Here is a 21816-nt window from a genome sequence, read left to right on the forward strand (position 1 = left end):
TGTAAATTTCCCCAGTGTGGGACAAATAAAGGATATCTTATCTTATCTTATCTTATCTTATGCTGTGGGGCTGTCCTGGTTGACACGCCTCTGCAGCATCACATGGTCATCGGGGAGGGTGCCTCTGGATTGGCAGAACGGGGTGGTGGTCCCTCTTTTTAAAAAAGGGGGACCGGAGGGTATGTTCCAACTACATCACACTCCTCAGCCTCGCTGGTAAGGTCCATTCAGGAGTGCTGGAGAGGAGGGTCCGTCAGGAAGTCGAGCCTCAGATTGAGGAGGAGTAGTGTGGTTTTCACCCGGGCCGTGGAACAGTGGACCAGCTCTACATCCTGAGCAGCGTCTTCGAGGGTCACGATACTGCCGATGTCAGAGTTTGGTTCGCATTGCTGGCAATAAGTCGGAATCGTTTCCAGTGAGGGTTGGACTCCGCCAAGGGTGCCCTTTGTCACCGATTCTGTTCATCACCTTTATGGACAGAATTTATAGGCGCAGCCGAAGCGTTGAGGGGGTCCGTTTAGGTGGCCTCATTATTGTATCTCTGCTTTTTGCAGATGATGTGATACTGTTGGCTCCTTCAAGCAGGGCTCTCCAACACTCACTGGAGCGTTTCGCAGCCGAGTGTGAAGTGGTTGAGATGAAGATCAGCACCTCCAAATCTGAAACCTTGGTCCTCAGTCAGAAAAGGGTGGAGCCATGGGTTGTGACCGAAAGAACGAGATCCCGGATACAAGCCGCCAAAATGAGTTTTCTCCAAAGGGTGTCCGGGCTCTCCCTTAGAGATAAGGTGAGAAGCTCGTCATCTGGGAGGGGCTCAGAGTAGAACCGCTTCTCCTCCACATCGAGAGGAGCCAGATGAGGTGGCTCGGGCATCTAATTAGGATGCCTCCTAAAAGCCTCCCTGGTAAGGTTCCTACTGGCAGGAGACCAGTAGGAACCTTATCTTTCTAATGGTTGGAGGTATGACGAGTCTCTGTCCCTTCAGTAAGATTCCGATTCGTGAACTGTAAGGAACGCCTGCTCTGCTCTGTACAGCCTGAGTGCCGGTTCATTTGGACCGTGTTCGGTCCAGCCTTCTGTGCACAGCTGCATCACACGTGCACACACACTGTCCCTCCGCAGCTGCTCTCTCAGCTTTCCTAGGTATTGGGTGGTCGCCGGTAGGTTCTCCATCACCATGTCCGCGTAGATGTTCGTATCTTCGAGCAACTCCTTGTCGGCTGGTGTCTCCACCCTCTCCATGGGAGCTCGAGACAGCGTGTCGGCTGTCCACAAGCACTTTCCTGGGACATGAGAGATGGAGTAAGAATAGCGCATGAGTCGCATCCTGAAGCGTTGGATCCGCGGAGGTAAGGCGTCCAAGGCTTGGGACCCCAGGAGACTCAGGAGAGGCTTGTGGTCCGTCTCCATCAGGAAATGCTTCCCGATGAGAAAGTTTCGAAACCTCTTGCAGGCCCAGGTCAGCGCCAGAGCCTCCTTCTCCACTTGTGCATATCTCTGCTCCGTAGGTGTAAGCGACCGCAACATGTAGGCGATTGGCCTCCATTCTTCCTCCCACTTCTGGAGAAGAACGCCTCCCAACCCGTATGACGACGCGTCTGCAGACACTTTGCTCTCCCTGTTGGGATCAAACATGGCTAGCACCGGTGTGGACGTCAGCGCATCTTTTAAATCTTGGAAGGCTCGCGCATGGTCGATGCCCCACACCCAGCAGTTCTTTTTGGACAGGAGATCACGGAGAGGCTTATCCCTCTCTGCCAGCTGTGGCACAAATCTCCCGAGTTGGGTCAGCATTCCGAGAAAACTTCTCAACTCTGTTGTATTCGTTGGCTCCGGCATCATCCTTACTGCCTCAGTCTTGCCTGGGTCTGGCCTGATGCCTCTGTCTCAGATCACATGGCCTAGAAATGTCACCTCTGACTTTGACAGCTCACACTTTTTGACATTGAGCGTGATGCCTGCCTCCTGGATCCTCTCCAAAGTAGCATGCAGGCGGGCATCGTGCTCCTGCTGTGTTCGGCCCCATATCAGCACATCGTCCATGTGGCAAACAACACCTTCCAGCCCTTCTGTAACCTCTGTTGCCATTCGGTTCTGAAAGTGTTCAGGGGCGGAGGCTATCCCGAAAGGTAGCCGCTTGAAGTAATAACGCCCAAAGGGTGTGATAAAAGTTGTCAGCTTCTCCGAATGAGGTGTTAGGGGTATTTGCCAAAACCCCATTTTTGCATCCAGCTTGCTAAAAATCCAGGCTCCAGCCAGCATGCCCCGTGTTTCCTCCACTGACGGCAGGATATACTTTTCTCTGCACACTGACTCGTTGAGTTTGGTGAGATCTACACAGATACGTACAGCACCTGATTTCTTGGGCACCACCAGGATGCCAGCGCACCAGTCTGTTGGCTCCTCGATTCTGCATATCACCCCGAGTCGTTCCATGCGGGATAGCTCTTGCTTGACTTTGTCCAGTAACGTCAATGGACATTTTTAAAAACACCTCCTTGGTGTTTTTAACGAGAAAGGTTCAGCCCCGGGTTTCAGCTTGATGTTGTACGGCCGCCGCATCACTCCGAGCCCAGTGCATATTTTGGGGTAATTCTCTTTTAGTGTCTCTATAGAGACGCTGCCTAGGCGTGCGACGAGCCCCAACCTGCAGCTCGCAGATCTCCCCAGCAGGGCAGTATGCACTTGACGAGCGATGTACACATCCTCCATCACCTCCCTATCACCTTCCTCAGCAGCAGCCTGGCAACGCCCACGACCTCAAGCGGGCTCCTCCCTGGTCCCAGGAGTCGTTTTGTTGCCTTTCTGAGTTTAGGGAGATTGTTTTTGTACGTGCCCCTGAAAACTGTGTGTGGCAGAACGGTGACATCAGCGCCCGTGTCAATTTTGAACATCACACCACGCTTATTGATGTCAATTTTGACCATCCACGGGTCACGGTCTGTCGTAACACTGTCAAGGAGGAACCCCTCCTCGTCCTCATCTTCTTCGTCCTCTGTAACTTCGTGCGCAGATTTAGACCCAGGACACACTGGAGAGACTGTGTCACCCAGCTGGCCTGGGAACCCCTCGGGATCCGCCAGGAAGAGCTCAAAGAAGTGGCTGGGGAGAGGGAAGTCGGGGCTTCCCTCCTAAAGCTGCTGCCCCCACGACCCGACCCTGGGTGGAAAGTGGATGGATGGATGGATGGATAGGTGTCACGTTTTGCATTGTGGTCATTGGATGGAGGACCCCAAAAAGCACAGATGCAAGGAGTAGTGATGGGTCCAAAAACACGGATGCATTGACGCATGCCTCAAGCTCACAGAGCAATCCACGTGTCAGTGCGTGTGGTCCTTCGTGACCAACACATGGACTGTGTCAACACAGAGCAGGCTGCGTCGACTCAGTCCAGGTTGAGTCGACGCCGCAAAAGCAAAAGAACTGCTGGGTGTGGGGCATCGACCAAGCGCGAGCCTTCCAAGATTTAAAAGATGCGCTGACGTCCACACCGGTGCTAGCCATGTTCGATCCCAACAGGGAGAGCAAAGTGTCTACAGACGCGTCGTCATACGGGTTGGGAGGCGTTCTTCTCCAGAAGTGGGAGGAAAAATGGAGGCCAATCGCCTACATGTTGCGGTCGCTCACACCTACGGAGCAGAGATATGCACAAGTGGAGAAGGAGGCTCTGGCGCTGACCTGGGCCTGCGAGAGGTTTCGAAACTTTCTCATCGGGAAGCATTTCCTGATGGAGACGGACCACAAGCCTCTCCGGAGTCTCCTGGGGTCCCAAGCCTTGGACACCTTACCTCCGCGGATCCAACGCTTCAGGATGCGACTCATGCGCTATTCTTACTCCATCTCTCATGTCCAGGAAAGTGCTTGTGGACAGCCGACACGCTGTCTCGAGCTCCCATGGAGAGGGTGGAGACACCAGCCGACAAGGAGTTGCTTGAAGATACGAACATCTACGCGGACATGGTGATGGAGAACCTACCGGCGACCACCCAATACCTAGGAAAGCTGAGAGAGCAGCTGCGGAGGGACAGTGTGTGTGCACGTGTGATGCAGCTGTGCACAGAAGGCTGCCCCGAACACAGTCCAAATGAACCGGCACTCAGGCTGTACAGAGCAGAGCTGGCGTTCCTTACAGTTCACGACGGAATCTTACTGAAGGGACAGAGACTCGTCATACCCCCAACCATGAGAAATGATGTCCTCGCCAAACTGCATGAAGGTCACCAAGGCGTGGTAAAGTGTAGACAGCGAGCACAGCAGGCAGTATGGTGGCCCGGGCTGAGCCAACAACTGAACGAGGTGGTTCTCAACTGCCGAACATGCTGCAAGGAGAGACGGAACCGGAGGGAGCCAATGATTCCATCACCCTACCCGGGCCGACCATGGGAGAAGTTGGGTGCAGATCTGTTCGTGCTCGGAGGCAAGACCTACTTGCTGGTTGTGGACTACATGTCAAGGTATGTGGAGATAGCTTCGTTGGCCTCCTCAAAATCGGATGAGGTAATTCGCCACCTTAAGTCGAACTATGCACGCCACGGGATCCCCGACCTTCTAGTTTCGGATGGAGGGCCCCAGTTCTCCGGAACGGGCTTCAGGGCTTTCGCGGAGTCCTACGGGTTCCGTCACATTACAAGTAGCCCACGATATCCACAAGGAAATGCCGAGGCAGAACGTGCCGTTCAGACAGTCAAAGGCCTCTTGAAAAAGGCAGATGACCCCTAGCTGGCCTTACTCGCATACAGGGCTACCCCTCTCGAAAACGGGTACAGTCCGGCTCAGCTTTTCATGGGGAGGAGACTCCGCACAACACTGCCTGTCCTTCCTGCCCTGCTCGACCCAGACGTCCCGGACCATGATGCCGTTGTACGGAGTGATCGGGAGAAGAGGACAAAAGATGCTCAACGTTACAATATGCGGCATCGGGCACAGAACCTCGTCAGACTCGACCCGGGACAGGACGTGTGGATTAAGGACCAAGGAGCGGAAGGAGCCATCATTGAAAGACATGCTTCCCCACGATCATATCTGGTGGAGGGGCCCCATGGGACCATCAAACCAAACCCGCGTCATCTCATCCCAATGAGGTCCTCGCCTGAGCAGAGTGACCGTGGTGCAGCGGAACAGTTCTCGGGAAGCGTTCCAGGAAAACCATCGGCTGAACCACCGCAGCAGAACCTTCCAGACCCGCCAGCTACTCCAAATACCAAGACCAGGTTTGGGAGAGTCGTGGTGAAACCAACCAGGTTGGACTTGTAAGCCCCCCTTCCTCCTACGGTTTTGGTACAATCGATGAGGCTGTGCTTGTAAGGTTGTTTGAATTTATTTTTTTAAAAAAACATAACGGGGGATGGTGTATGGTGCCATGTGTTTGAATGTGCCGTTTTGTTCGCTCTACGATGTCTAGCTGATTGCAGAACATATGTGTGTTGGAGCCATTGTTGAAAATAAGAATGACATTTGTTTTTGTGCATGTGATTTTTTGACACAGGCTGAGATAGGAGCAGACCTCTCAAGTACGATGCAGAATAATCCTCAAGGTCTGTTGAATCATTGGCAGTCTACCCAATGATTCTAGAAAGGGGAGATGTGGTGTAATTGTGTACAGCATGACGATAGAGTCGCGGGGCGACTACGTCATGAGTGTGCGCCGAGAGCGGGAGACGAGAGAGTGATTAGAGAGAGAGGATACACGTTTCGGAAAAGCTCAATAAAGTTACCCGCGTTAACACGACAGCTGGACTTACGTGTGCCTGACTTGATAACATGACACGTACTACGTCAGCCTATCATCAATTCCGTTACTTGATTGACATAGAGGGCAACTAGTCAGCTGACTGAATCACCGCTCATGCGCAGACAATAGCGCTAAATGCGAAGCGCTAAGATAGTCAGCGAATTACCTTTTTTTAGGGCAGGGCGGCACAATACGTCGATCGCAATCAACCAAGAGCCAGCAGACTGGTCCCAAGCGGACCACGAGTGGTTGGAGGAGGAAATGGGGGGCAAAAAAAAAAAGATTTGTGTGTTTGTGTCTTAAGGCTTTATTTGTGTTTGAGCGCTCCGGCTGTTGCTCGTCGTGGCGTGCATGCATATGTGCGCAAGTGCATGCTCGTGTGTGTGTGTGTGTGTGTGTGTGTGTGTGTGTGTGTGTGTGTGTGTGTGTCTCTTTGCAGTAACACAGTAAGAAAAAATTGGCTCTAACTGACTGGTTGGACACCCCTGCAATAGTACGTGCATAATAGCAGCTACCGGAGAAACGCAAATTGTCTGCCGTGTTGAGCCATTTTGATCTCCTTTTGGAGAATAAGGTATTTATTCAAATGTCCTTTTCACACAGTGCCTCTTGGATCTTTGACATGTCTTATTTCATTCTTGTTCGAATTAATTTCATGGTAACTCTTCATTTACTATTCACATATTTTATTACATGTGAAATGCCGAATTTGCCATACCGGAATATCAAATACCAAACAAAAGCACCTCTGCAACTACATCTGGCATGTTACTCATCATTATTACCGTATTTTCACGACTATAATGCGCCATTAAAAGTCTTAAATTTTCTCCAAAATGGACAGGACGCCTTATAATGCGGAGCGTCTAGTGTATGCGCCGAGTTCCAAAGCCTGACTGAGAGCACCTCTGGCCGACACGCTCTTTATATAGAGAAAAGGCGGAGTGAGTGACGACAGGCATGCGGAAGTCCGCCAATGAGTGAAGGGTGGGCGTGTAAGAGGACGCTAAAGGCACGTCCCTAGCAGGTACCAGTCGCCAATGAGTGAAGGGTGAGCGTGTAAGAGGTGTTTTGCTTCCGTTGCCTTTTTAAAAACGTGTTTTTAGCGTGTGTGCATGCATGCCGTATGTATAAGCTGGCGTATGTTTTACCATGCCTGGCTGCACCAAATAATACTGTGCGTTTTGTGTCTGTGTCAAATACAGAAATCCCTTACTGAAACTGCGCCCAACAACACGGTGCGCCGAATGGTCGTGAAAATACAGTAGTTTGTTTTTTTGAAACTGTTCAAAATGCCAAATTTGTTCGGTTTTATTTTTTAGATGACCTGTGGCAATATTTGGATGATGAGGTAGGGAGACTGGGAAGAATTGCGACAGCAGATGCTATGCCTGAGGTCCAGCGATACCTAGCAGAAGGGAAAATTGCACGCAATCAAGACACACTGTTGGAATCGAAGGACCAATACACTAGTGCGAAAATACATATTTTTCCAAAGCTGTTATCTGGGCAAGCTTTGAAGCTACCTCCCTACTCTGAATCAATTCTTTAGCATTTTTTGATGACCAAATAATTCCATCAGCATTTCTTCCTAAGGGTGGCGACTTCGGTGTTAATCTACAATTCAGGACATTTTTAAAATAATGAAACAACACTGGTAACTCATAATTTAAAAAATGAAAAATTGGGTTACTGTAGTATGAGTAATTACAAACAGATTTCATTTTTGATCAAAGTCAAATCCTAGGTCCTTGGCCTCGAAGTCAAATCCTAGGTCCTTGGCCTCAAAGTCAAATCCTAGGTCCTTGGCCTCGGAGTCAAGTCCTTGGCCTTGGGTTGCCAGTCCTCAGACACAAGGAAGGATTTGAGCATCTAATCCTTCGTCCACAGATATAAAATGGGCCAGAGGACCGCATAAATCATGAAGAAATCAAACATAATCCATCCAGAGAAACCCATGTTGATGGACCACAGCCACTACTGACACGTTGATGGGCCACTTTATCTGACGCTTTAAGTGGGGCGGGGCTGCCACTGACAAGTGACACTCAGTGCAACGTGTAAAGAGCGGCATCACAGTGAGTTTCAATCACGGTTCGTTCCGTTCGCGATCGGCAGTTTAAATAGCGTGTAAAGCCTTTCTGTAAAAATTGTGACTTTTATTTAGTTACTTTTGCACAGTCGTCACGTTTGTGTGGTGACACTAAAATGTTTGCTTGAACCAAGTAATTTGCATTTCAGCTGGAGTCAATAATGTCGGCACTTCACTTCCGGGTTTGGCCGTTGGGATTTGGAGTACTTTTGCTCGATTCCAGTTATGTTTGCTGAATGCTTTCTCATGTTTGGAATAATTCATTCATTCATTCATCTTCCGTACCGCTTGATCCTCACTAGGGTCGCGGGGGGTGCTGGAGCCCATCCCAGCCGTCTCCGGGCAGTAGGCGGGGGACACCCTGAATCGGTTGCCAGCCAATCGCAGGGCACACAGAGACGAACAACGATTCGCACTCTCACTCACACCTAGGTACAATTTAGAGTGTTCAATCAGCCTGCCGCGCATGTTTTTGGAATGTGGGAGGAAACCGGAGCACCCGGAGAAAACCCACGCAGGCCCGGGGAGAACATGCAAACTCCACACAGGGAGGCCGGAGCTGGAATCGAACCCGGTACCTCTGCACTGTGAAGCCGACGTGCTAACCACTGGACTACCGGGCCGCTGTTTGGAATAATGAATATTGATAATACATAGTTAAAAATCGTGGTTGATTTAATTATTTTTTATTATTATTGTGAAGTTGTAGGTATTAAATTAATTAATGTTGTATTAGTGGGAGTGGTAATAATAGTAGTACTCAGAGAATGTTTAGAGATCAGCTATCTCGTTACCTAGACGCATAATTAACCCACGGGACGCACAGTTCCAAACAATGTGTGATTTTGGGACGCAAGTCAATTTCTCAGTCAAAACAAACAAACAAACAAACAAACAAAAAAAAAACTATGGCAAGCCTGAGGATTTCACAGTAACAATCATTACCGGTAGTGTGTTGTTTCCGTGGCATCATTTTCACGGTACCGAAAAATAGTTTAACTATAAAAGTCACTGTTCAATTAATTCCGTTTTTCACGGCCCTCTGAATAGGGATCGTCGGTTGGCATGGAAGGATCACTTTCTGTACTTTTTGGACACATTTATTGGAGCACTTTGCAGCAAAAGTAATAGTAATAGTAGATGTAACAGAAGTAGTTGCAGGATCGCAGGGGTCCCCAAACTACGGCCCGCGGGCCGTATCCAGCCCACGGGCACATTTGACCCGGCCCTCTAACCCTCCTGTTGTCCTCGGGTCAAAATGACCCGTCACTGTGTTAAAAACGCCCCAAAAACCCCTAAATGATAATTTTTTAACTTGAAATTTTATTACTTTTCCTAGATTGTCCCCAACTGCAGAAAAATTGAAATGTTTTTATTCACATTTCCATGGAAGTTGTACAAAAGGTGGTCTTCAGGGCAAAATGACCCATGGCACAAATAGGGTTGAAATCAAGGTCACAAAGTTATTTACACACCATCGAATGTTTCAGTGTTTTAATTGTGTCTCAGATCAATTAGTAGAACACGTGAACAACACGGTAGCAGACATAAACAAGACAATATAGGTGGCATTCTCGTAGATGGCAGAAGTCTTTTTTTTTGTGGATTTCAAGGGGCTATAAAGAGAGAGAGTTGTTTAGTTATTTATTTCGTGTTTTTACTGTGAAGAACTGAGAGAGGGTCATTTAGTTATTATTTATTTCATTAATAGTGTTATTTGTTTCCAGCCTTTTTTTTCTGTTACGACCCTGGAAAGGGTTATTTGGTTATGTGTGGCTTTCTGGGAAACAGTATTTTTTTTAACCTCCCCTACGATCGTTGATGTTACAAACTGACACCGGCACCCCATCAGAGAGGTGAAAATGTATGTGGCCCTCACAGGAAATAGTTTGGGGACCCCTGCAGTATCAGAAGCAGTAGCAGGTAATAACCTAAAGCACACATGAATGCAGTAAAAAATGAACATATCTGTCTTTCTGCATCACAATGTTAATCGGTATAGAATTGACATTAATTAATAATGTTATTTTAACAATGCATCTAATCAACGTGATTTCACTACGTATTATTATCGGCATCATTATCCATTACTTTAAACGTAAGAAACAATACATCACAAACATATCAAGTCGACTCGAACAAAAGAACTACAAGCCCCAAAGGTCCAAACCGGAAGTAGAGCGCCGGCATGATTAAGCCCAGCTGCAACGCAATGTACTTCATTCAGACATCAAATTTCGGCTGGACAAACATGACAACTATGCAAAATTAGTTAAATAAAGACACCACTGTTCTAGCAACACTTTAGCCGGTGCTGTTTACATTGCCGATTGCTAGTGATGGGTCCAGCGACACCGATGCGTTGATGCATGCGCCGGGCTCACAGAGCAAACCACGTGTCGGTACATGTGCTGCTTCATTACGTCACGTGATTGACACATGAACTGCACCGGCGCAGTTTAGACTGCATCGGCTGCGTTGACACAGTCCAGGCTGCTAATTGACACATCGACTGCCTTGACACAGTCCAGGCTGCTAATTGACACGTGAACTGCACCGGTGCAGTTTAGACTGCATCGGCTGCTTGGCACAGTCCAAGCTGTGGCACTTAGTCCAGGGGGCGTCGACTCAGTGCAGGGGGCGTTGACGCAGAAAAAGCCCGCACAGTGTATCCTAAGGAAGTGCGTCTGGCGACACGATGCTGATTGCCGAAACAAGCTAGACCTCACCCTCGCTCGAATAAAAATATGTTTGGGCAATACGGAAAACACACTGATTATCAGAAAAAAATGTGTCTGTCTGACTTACAGCGTCATCTCAGCTGTCATATAATAGACTATTATTATATATATTAATATATAATATATATATTATTATATATATTAATATGTGGGGCGGCCCGGTAGTCCAGTGGTTAGCACGTTGGCTTCACAGTGCAGAGGTACCGGGTTCGATTCCAGCTCCGGCCTCCCTGTGTGGAGTTTGCATGTTCTCCCCGGGCCTGCGTGGGTTTTCTCCGGGTGCTCCGGTTTCCTCCCACATTCCAAAAATATGCATGGCAGGCTGATTGAACACTCTAAATTGTCCCTAGGTGTGAGTGTGAGTGCGAATGGTTGTTCGTCTCTGTGTGCCCTGCGATTGGCTGGCAACTGATCCAGGGTGACCCCGCCTACTGCCCGAAGACGGCTGGGATAGGCTCCTGCACCCCCCGCGACCCTAGTGAGGATTAAGCGGTTCAGAAAATGGATGGATGGATGGATATTAATATGTGGCATGGGTTGGGTCGACGCCGCAAGTACGTGCTCGCGCGCACAGCTGAGAGCAGCAGACTATCGACTGCTGAGACGCGCTTCACTCGAGTGACGTTGCTACAGTACGTGCATATTATGGAGCAGCTTCCGGACAAATACAAATTGTCCGCCGCGTAGAGCCATTTTGATCTCCTTTTGGAGAATAAGGTATTCATTAAAATCTCCTTGTCTCACCAAGTGCCTCTCGGATTTTTGACATGTCTTATTCCATTGTGTGTGTGTCTTCTCCACAACAGGGGAAATAGCATGCATTAAATGCAACAGACTGAAATTTAAAACACTGGAGCATCTTATTTTTCTAAATCAAAAATTGTGAAGACAAAGCCCACAAGCATCCTCATTCACATGAATTTCACATTATTGAAACACATTGAATGATACAATATGAATGCATGGATGTGAATGATATTGTCAAGGGTCAATGTCATCTTTATTGTCAAATATGCTTTATGTATGACATGCAGCATAGATGAAATTTCTTCCTCTCAATCCTCAGTGCATACATGCATGTAAACATGCTGTGCATTAAACACGCACAGCTAAGAAGGGATAGCAGCTACACTATATAAAAAAAGACATGTAATCTGAACAGTATAGACAATATACACAGCATAAACAACAACATAAACAATGGTGCTTGTGGCTAGACTGAGCTTTTAACTCATTCAGTACCAGTCATTGGGTAGAGTGAGGTAGTGCATTGTATACACGTCATCATCAAATCAGTTTGTTCAGTCTGTCAAGTGGGTTGGCTGCAGGGATTTTGAAGGTCCAGCAGGTGGCAGTGGTCAGTGACACAGTATCAGTACAGTATCAACACAGTGTGTCATTGTGTCGACACGCCTCATGAGGCCTCATGGACCCATCACTACCGATTGCGAACGGTAACTGACTGTGATTGCATAGCGATGCGGCAAATATAAAGCACAACGGACACAATGCAAAGCAACCTATCATAATGGAATCTAAAGCTAACTTTACATATCTGGGAAAGAAAAGCACACGCACAGCTTACCATTGGTCCATGCCAACGACAAAGCGAGTGTATTCACTAACGTAACATAATGCGATGCTGCTTTTTATAGGTCGCGCGAACGGTCACATGTCAGTGCCAGCCCCGCCCCTCTTAAAGCGCCAGGTGAATACAACAGTCACCGCACTTGAGTTGACTGTGTGATCAACGCGATTTCATTGCGCCTGCATGTGTGTTTGTGATGCGGTGTGTTGTGTGAGTGTTTCTTCTCATTTACTTTCGTTTTGTTTTGTTTTTAGTGTTGGGGGGGCTCAACAAATGAAGTTATGTGCGAATGCGGGTTGTTATTTTAGGATGAAAGTTTGAGATGGCAGCAAAAAAAAAAACAAACTCACAAAGGTCTAGTAATTACGACATTGAAGAAATGGGATTGTCAGTCTGATTTTTCGTATGAATCGTCCAAAGGGCGTATCACTAAACACACCTGGGCACGATACGACGAGAGGCACGATTTCGAGGCAAGTTGGTCATTAGATTTGTAGGCTAATCGCTGTGAAAAATATTATGAAACAGTATTGGTTAATCAATAATTTACTGGTTGTAGCATGGTAACTTTATGAATAAAATATTCGTCACAAGGTGTAGTAATGCTAATGTTCACTGATGGTAGAACAAATGATGACGTGTGTTAAATTCTTGTGTCAAATTGATCGTAGATTACACATGCATCGTCTTGGGAAGAGGATGTCAAGCCACCTCAATACTTACCCTTATTAATGATTACCAGTCAATTAATCTTTGCAGTGTGAGATTGGAAAAAATATTCTAATGATGCCACATGAGTACACCAGTTTTTGATCCATTTATTTTTTGGAATAAACCTGGAGTACACAGCTGCTGATGTAATGTTCATTGTTAATGCATAGTTTTCAAACGTTGACCCTTGAAACATTATACTTTTGAGTTTCAGAATTCTTAATTATCAATATCAGTCAAAATAGAAAAATGGGTTCCCATGATGAACGTTTACGGAACCCAACATTTGTTATCGTGGTTTCCCATTGGGTAATCCGACGGAACCGAAAAAACGTTTACCATGAATTTCTGAAATCCTCAGGCCTGCTCCTGAATTATTGAATTTTTTTCAGCATTTGTTTATCATTGTATGTATATGTTGTTGTTTGTGTTATTATCATCTGCAATTGAATAAGTAGACGCTTTTAGAATTCGAAATTTGGGACACTGTCAATGCATAATGGGCCTCATACTTTTCTGATCAGCGAGTCCCCTGTAAACTGTAAAATTATGACTGAGAGTTTACCGTTTTTTCTGCAGTCAGTGATTGACTTCTATGCAAAGTCATTTCTCAACTTGTGTTCCGTGCCATGTCATGCCTGTTGAGTGTTGATTTACTTCATATTAAGAACCTACTGCACTAAAACATGAATTCATAATTGTATACCATGTGATTTTATTTTTTTCTCAGTATAAATAACACGTACCCTGACTGATCTACTCTTTGAATAAAAACACTTCATTCAAGCGTTAGGGAGTGCAAAGGGTTATGATGGAGGGGTGTTGCAAATCATGAAGACCTGCCAAGTGGTATGTTAGCATTGTTTTATACATGTCCTCGGCTAGGCCTCAGTTTCAAAATCAGTCCATGTCCCTTGCACTTGGCCTCGGAGGCAAGTCCTTGGTCCTTGGCCTTGGCCTTGGAAAATTTCTCAAGTCCTTGGCCTTGGCCTTGCCTCGGAAAATTTTCCAAGTCCTTGGCCTTGGAGTCAAGTTCTTGGCCATGGCCTTGGCCTCGGCTTGCCGGTCCTTGGACACAACACTGAATGATTACTTTTGGGAGTGTTGGAGGTGCAAGACTTTACTTAAAACTCTCTTTGTTAATGAGAGTGTTTTAAGCAAAAGGAAACAGCATTGCATGCTGGAAAAACATGGCATATTCTTAGCAGCTGACCAATTTATTGCCAAGTCTCTTGAACCCATCAAGCAGCAAATCAACCCCCCGCAGTGGTGTCAAGTTTAAAATTACATTCCCCTTTTGAAGACCACTTTTCCCTTAAAGCCCCAAAGAGTGAGGGATCAGTGTGAGTAAGATGAGCTCTCTTGACTGGTCCGCAGTCAACACATGCAGAATGTTCTTGCTCCCTATCTTCTTTATCGACAAGTGATAGTGGCATAATCTGTGCCTCAAGACAGAAAGCTGAGAGATGGCCGTGGCTGGAGACTGCAAATTTCCCCAGTGTGGGACAAATAAAGGTTTTCTTATCTTATCTTATCCAGAGTGTTCTTGGTATCATTCAAAACCATGATTTGACTTGCTATGGTCCCCAAACTCAGCGGCAGTTCTGTGTTTTAGAAAGAGATACAGTATTGCAATTTGAGAGTCTCAGAGGAATCAGGGCTGATCCCGGTGCAGCCTTCCCTTGGCTCCTTTTTCCAGGTTTCCTTTTGTATTTTGTGTTATGGAGATCAAGAATCCCTTGTGTTAAAAGTGTTTTGCTCTCTCTTGCATTAAAAACCCCTGCACACATTCACACACAACAAAACTTTAAAAGACCTTCTTTTCTTCTTTTCTTCTCTTCATTTCTTTGTGTTTAATGTGATGTCTGGAGCTCGAAATGCTCTTTGCCCAACAAACATGAAAACATAAACCAAGTGTGGATGGCAGATGAAGAGTGCAATAGGGATAAAAGAAACGTGAGGGAGTGAAAAGGCAGACCGAAATAGAGGGCAAATAAAAATAAATACAGTAAATCAATAAATAAAAATCTGAGACGAATCAATTAATGGTGTGCTCCTCACATGGCTATTTTTGAGTTATTGAAAAAACGTTTAAAAATGTGATTAATTTTTATAGTCAAGTACTAGACTTCAAAAGTATAAAACCTGAATGGTTGAATGCAGTGATCAATTTGAACATGTGATATTTTATTGGCAAAAATATGGCATGACTGTGAGTCATTGTCATTCTTTCTCAAAAATCTAGTCATCCACAAATAGCGGTCCAAACGAATGGTAAATCACCCAAACTAATTTAACAGAAAAACAGATTCAACTAATCAGACCTAGAACCAAGGATGATCATTGTGCAAGAATCAGGATAAATACAACAAACAAAAAAATCCATTCTCTGACAATATTCTTTATGCAGTAGGATCATTGATCTGAGGGTAAATGGGGCCATCTGGTCTCTGTAAAAAACATATACACACGCGCACAAACACACACACACACACACGCACAGACACACACACACACACACACACACACACACACACAGCCTATAAATATAAAGGATGTCTTTGTTTTGACGGAAAATGTTAGGACTGGATGGAGGAGGTATTAAATTTCAAGCGGTTAGGAGGGTTTCATTTTGGTTATGGGACACCGGGAAGGTGGAGTCGACGGGTGTTAGTGTTGAGAAAAAGAATGTGTCCCAAAAATTCTTTCCAAAATAAATACCAGTTCTTACATGCATGGAAAAAAATAGGTACATGAACACACAACATTGAAATCTCAAAAGCAGGCCAAATAAACCGGACTTAAGACACCAAGGCAGCGAGTTTGAAGAGAAAGGGTAATGAAAATAAACCAAATGAGGGGAAAGAGAATGTGTTGTAATACTTTTGTGAAGAAAAAAACTAAACAAAACAGGAGCAGCAACTTGATTGAAGGAAAATCTCCCTCATTGGAATATGAAATCTCAAAAGCAGGCCAAATAAACCGGACTTAAGACACCAAGGCAGTGAGTTTGAAGAGAAAGGGTAATGAAAATAAACCAAATGAGGGGAAAGAGAATGTGTTGTAATAATTTTGTGAAGAAAAAAACTAAACAAAACAGGAGCAGCAACTTGATTGAAAGAAAATCTCCCTCATTGGAATATGAAATCTCAAAAGCAGGCCAAATAAACCGGACTTAAGACACCAAGGCAGCGAGTTTGAAGAGAAAGGGTAATGAAAATAAACCAAATGAGGGGAAAGAGAATGTGTTGTAATAAACACATTCTCTAAACAAAACAGGAGCATGTGAAGGAAAATTGTAAATAGTACTGTGATTTACCCATTGTGTTCATATTGTATTTAATTGAGAGATGTTTGTTGTTTTTTTTTCTCTTTGTCCTTTCTTCTTTCTACATACATTCTTGCTGCTGGAGGCTGTAAATTTCCCCAGTGTGAGACGAATAAAGGATATCTTATCTTATCTTAGCAGCAACTTGATTGAAGGAAAATCTCCCTCATTGGAATATACTTAATTACCGTCCTGTTTGTATCTCACAGTGTATGATTTGACGTTAAAATCTTTAAGGGTATTGTAGAAAACCTTATTTCAGTACTTCAAAAAGTGATATTTTGGAGATTCTTTAGACACATAAGGAAAGTCTTGATTTTAGTTTTAATGACGATAGATGACAGCTAAAGTCATCCTTCCATCCACCCATCCATTTTCCGATCTGCTTTATCCATACAAGGGTCGCGAGGGGGTGCTGGAGCCTATCCCAGACGTCTTCAGGCAGTCGGCAGGGGACAACCATGAACCTGTTGCCACCAATCGCAGGGCACACAGAGACAAACAACCATCCGTGCTCACACTAACCCTATGGAGACAATTTTGAGTGTTCAATTCAGCCTCCCATGCATGATTTTGGAATGTGCGAGGAAACCAGAGTACCCGCAAAAAACCCATGCAGGCATGGGGAGAACATGCAAACTCCACACAGGAATTGAACTCCAGCTGGAATTGAACCCAGTACCTCTGCACTGTGAGGTCGACGAGCTAACCACTCCGAAACCAGTGGCCAGGTTTCGGAGTGGTTTGGTTTCCAATACACTCTTGCGGCCAGGCTTGATGGCTTTTACTCCAGGGCCCTCAGGAGGATTGAAGTGATCTCGTGGACCTAGTGCATCACAAGGCTTTAAGAGACAAAACCAAACAGCCACCAGCCTCCCATTTCGCAGCAATGCGGCGAATGCGATGGTATGGCCATGTCATTCCCAGGAACACTGAACCAGCACCATCTTAGCCTTCAACCCCCAGCAAACTGGCTGTAGATGACCCAGAGGTGCCCCCTGCACTTGCTGGCTGGAAGTAAAAGCCCTGGACCTTCGGGCCTGCACTGTGACCCTGGCACAAGTTCAACATCTTGCCCACAATAGACCGAGATGGAGAGACCTAGTAACTATGGTTGGCTCTACACGCCATGTAGTGCAAGAAGACTAAAGAAAGAAGAAAAAAAATTGTTATACCAGAGACTACCGTATTTTCCGCAAGAAAAGACGCACTGCATTATGACGCACACCTTCAATGAAAGGCTATTTTGTAAATGTTTTCCACGCTTCACATTATAAGGCGCAATGTACAATGCCTCCACTAGATGGTGCTATGCTCCTTCCATTCAACTTGAGAGGCGTTCATGACCGCCTCTGAAAAATGTAAATTAACTATTACTGTACTTAAGTGAACCTACGAAAATTGAAAATAATGCATCAAAACAGAAAATCAAGCGAGCAAAACACAAAATAAATTATATATCCCTCCCCTACAAAATTTATTTTGTGATTTCCTCACTTGATTTTTTTCGTGGTTTCACTGAAGTAATAATTAATTTACCGTATTTTCACGGCTATAAGGCGCCATTAAAAGTCTTAAATTTTCTCCAAAATGGACAGGACACCTTATTATATGGAGCGTCTAGTGTATCCGCCGAGTTCCAAAGCCTGACTGAGAGCACCTCTGGCCGACACGCTGTTTATATAGAGAAAAGGCGGAGTGAGTGACAACAGGCATGCAGAAGTCCGTCAATGAGTGAAGGGTGGGCATGTAAGAGGACGCAAAAGGCACGCCCATCGCAGGTACCAGTTGCCAATTAGTGAAGGGTGAGCGTGTAAGAGGTGAAGAGAAAAACGTGAGTACATTGTAAAATGGCTAAATAAAGTACAACCGAACTCAGTTTTGCTTCCGTTGTCTTTTTAAAAACGTGTTTTTAGCGTGCGTGGATGCATGCCGTATGTTGGCGTATGTTTTACCATGCCTGGCTGCACTCAATAATACAGTGCGTTTTGTGTACGTGTCAAATACAGAAATAGCACCCCTTACTGAGACTGTGCCCAACAACACGGTGCGCCGAATGGTCGTGAAAATACGGTCCGTTTTTCGGAGGCGGCCATGAACGCCTCTTGAGTGAAAGGAAGAAAGCACGGAGACAGACAAAGACGTACAGTACCTGTATTTGTTGAGACTGTGAAAACCATTATTAAAGTCTGCGTCAAAAAAAATACAATAAAACCACAGCGCTCCTTTTTTCAACAAATACAGGTTAGTCTTTATCTAGACGGATAAGATAACTAACGACTAAAGACTGTGCCTTATTCTGTTCAACTCGAGAGGTGTTCATGACTGCATCTGAAAAACGCATTGGCATTTCCTTGATCATAGCGCGATCAGACGTCAGTAGTAGTTATTTATTTGTTGTGTATTCACAAATGATAAAATCACAATATAAATTCTGTAGGGGTGGAAAGAGAATTTGTTTGTCATTTGTTTACATTTTTTGGAGGCGGTCTTGAATGCCTCTCGAGTCGAATGGAAGAAGGCACGTAGACAGACAAAGTTGTACCTGTATTTGATGACATTGTTTTAAAAAACGAACACCACAGCTTTCCTTTTTTCGGAGATGCAACAAAAACGTATTTGATAAAGCAGCGACACAGTTCACTGAACCAACAGAATCAGAATCAGAATCATCTTGATTGGCCAAGTGTGTAGAACACACAAGGAATTTGTCTCCGGTATAACACGCTGCATTAGTATAATCATAAACAAGGACATGACAAATAGATATGCAAGGACATTTTGTAATGTAAGTGAACCGTAGTGCTGTGGTACCACCCAGTGACAACTGTGAGGCAATGTGCAAAGTATCAAGCAGAGCTAAAGTGATCAGTGGTAGAATACAATACGATCACAGTTGTACAGTTGGTGCAGAAAATCATTGAACCATTTCAGAGTAGAGCTAAGATCGGTCCTAAAATATCGAGCCCGACCCGAACCGGCCCGAGGGTATTTAAGTCCAACCCGGCCGAGCCCGAACCTAAGCTAGATTTGCAGGCCCAAGCCTGAAGCAAACCCAACATTTCACATTTTATTTGTGAGGACTCGGGAGGAGGAGGGGTGATTTCTGATAACAAAGCCTGTCTTTTGGAACAAAATCTAAGTTAAACAAGACTGTATACACATTTACATCTTTTATATTTGTGTTTCTGAAGAGGTTACATTAACCGACAATTTTCTATCATTGACTGATTTTTTTTATGAGTAGACAGGGAAAATTTAAGGCTGTCCGTCATTTTGACGGGTTGAAAATTGGGCCGTAAACCACCGCAGCAGTACGTCCTTAAGAATCTACCGCGGCACTATACGAGAGAGAAGCAGAGAGACAAAAAAGAGTAATGATGGGTGGATCATAGACAGAGACAGGAAGGAGTTCTTTGAATTGTCATTGCAAGAGTTTAGTACAGTACGTGTTGTGATGAGGCGACTTCTGTTTTTTTGTGAACCACGGTCTCTCGTGGCCGTCAATAGTTTTGGCCACGAGAGACATTTTAAGGCCCGACCCGAATGCCGGGTTTGGTCGGGCTCGGGCGGCCCGATCTTACCTGTATTTTAGAGTGACCAGTAGCAGCATTTGTTGTACAAGAAGAGTGACTACATCATTTACTGTAGAGGGAGTTAATGGCAAGAGGGAAGAAGCTTTTTAAGTGTCTGCTGGATTTGGTGCACATGGATCTGTCGCACCTGCCTGAGGGGAATAGCTGGAAAAGATGGTGGGCAGGGTGCGGGGGATCCAGGAGGATTTCCCGTGCCTCTGTTTTGATTCTTGCAGTGTGTAGGTCCTCAAGAGTGGGTAGGGCGGTGCCAATGTTTTTTTCCGCCGTCCTGACTGTCCGTTGAAGTTGGATTTTGTCCTTTTTTTGTGGTAGCCCCAAACCAAACAGTGATGGAAGAACACAGGATTGATTCGATGACTGCCGTGTAGAACTGACGTAGCATCTCCTGTGGCAGGCCATGCTTCCTCAGCAGCCTCAGGAAGTACATCCTCTGCTGGGCCCTTTTCAGGATGCAGATGGTGTTTACTTCCCCCTTCATATCCTGGGAGATTGTGATTACCAGGAACTTGAAGGTCTCGACGGTTGACACAAGGCAGTTGGATAGTGTGAGGGGCAACTGTGGAGAAGACCTGAAGTCCACGATTATCTCTACAATCTTGAGCGTGTTCAGCTTGGGTTGTGTTGGTTGTGTCAGGTTGTGTCGGTTGCATCAGAGCTCCAGCTGCTCCACTAGTTGTCGGTACGCAGACTCGTCACCGTCTTTGATGAGACCGTTGACCGTGGTGTCGTCTGCGAACTTTATGAGTTTGACAGCTGTACTTGTTGAGGTGCAATCGTTTGTGTAGAGGGAGAAGAGCAGTGGAGAGAGAATGCATCCCTCTGGTGCTCCAGTGTTCGTGGTGCGTGTTGATGATGTTGTTCTTCCCAGTTTCACCTGTTGTGTCCGTCCCGTGAGGAAGCTGATGATCCACTGGCAGATCGTAGGCGACACACAGAGCTGGAAAAGTTTTGGGGTGAGGAGTTCTGGGATGATGGTGTTGAACGCAGAGCTGAAATCCACAAACAGGATCCTTACATAGGTTCATGTGCTGTCGAGGTGCTCGAGGATGTAGTGCAGGCATATGTTGACTGCGTCCTCTACAGACCAGTTTGCCCGGTAGGCAAACTGAAGAGGGTCCAGCAGGGGTCGGGTGACTTTAGGTGGTTCAGCACAAGACATTCAAAGGACTTCAAGACCACAGACGTCAGCGACAGGCCTATCATCGTTCAGTTCCGATGTTGGTGATTTCTTGGGAACTGGGATGATGGCAGACTCTTTGAAGCAGGATGGGACCTCGCACAGCTCCAGTGATCTGTTGAAGATTTGTGTGAAGACCGGAGCCTGCTGGTCAGCGCAGACAGGCAGGAGGGGGACACTTTGTCGGGCCCCGCAGCTTTCTTGAGCTTCTGCTGCTTGAAGAGCCGTCTCACGTCCTGTTTGTGGATCTGTAGGGGAGAAAATGAGCTGCACCCAATAGTGCAGAAAATACGGTATACAGGCTATTTTCTTACCGATTAGTGTTAATGTAACAGCGACATTCTGTTTTTACAACTCTCCGTGAACTTTTAACACTCGCCTATTTGCAGTGTACTGAAGTACATTGTGGCGGCTCTGTGATCAAGTGGTTAGTGCATCAACCTTAGAGTGCAGAGGTCATAGTTTCGATCAAAGCTCCGACATTCCTGTGTCGAGCTTGCGTGTTCTCCCCGTGCTTGGATGGGTTTTCGCCGGATTCTCCGGTTTCCTCCCACATTCCAAAAACATGCATGGCGGTTGAATGGAAAACTCAAAGTTGTTTTCAAAATTGTGTGCGCTAATGGTTGTTCGTCTCTGTGTGCCCTGCGATTGTAAATACTACTGCAGGCGGCCCGGCAGTCGAGTGATTCGCAAGTCGACTTCACAGTGCAGAGGTACCGGGTTCAATTCCAGCTCCGGCCTTCCTGTGTGGAGTTTGCATGTTCTCCCCGTGCTTGCGTGTGTTTTCGCTGGGTCATCCGCTTTCCTCCCACATTCCCAAAACATGAATGACAGGTTGATTGAATACTCCAA

Source organism: Hippocampus zosterae, chromosome 1, assembly GCF_025434085.1.
Source record: "Hippocampus zosterae strain Florida chromosome 1, ASM2543408v3, whole genome shotgun sequence".
In the NCBI taxonomy this organism is placed as follows: Eukaryota; Metazoa; Chordata; class Actinopteri; order Syngnathiformes; family Syngnathidae; genus Hippocampus; species Hippocampus zosterae.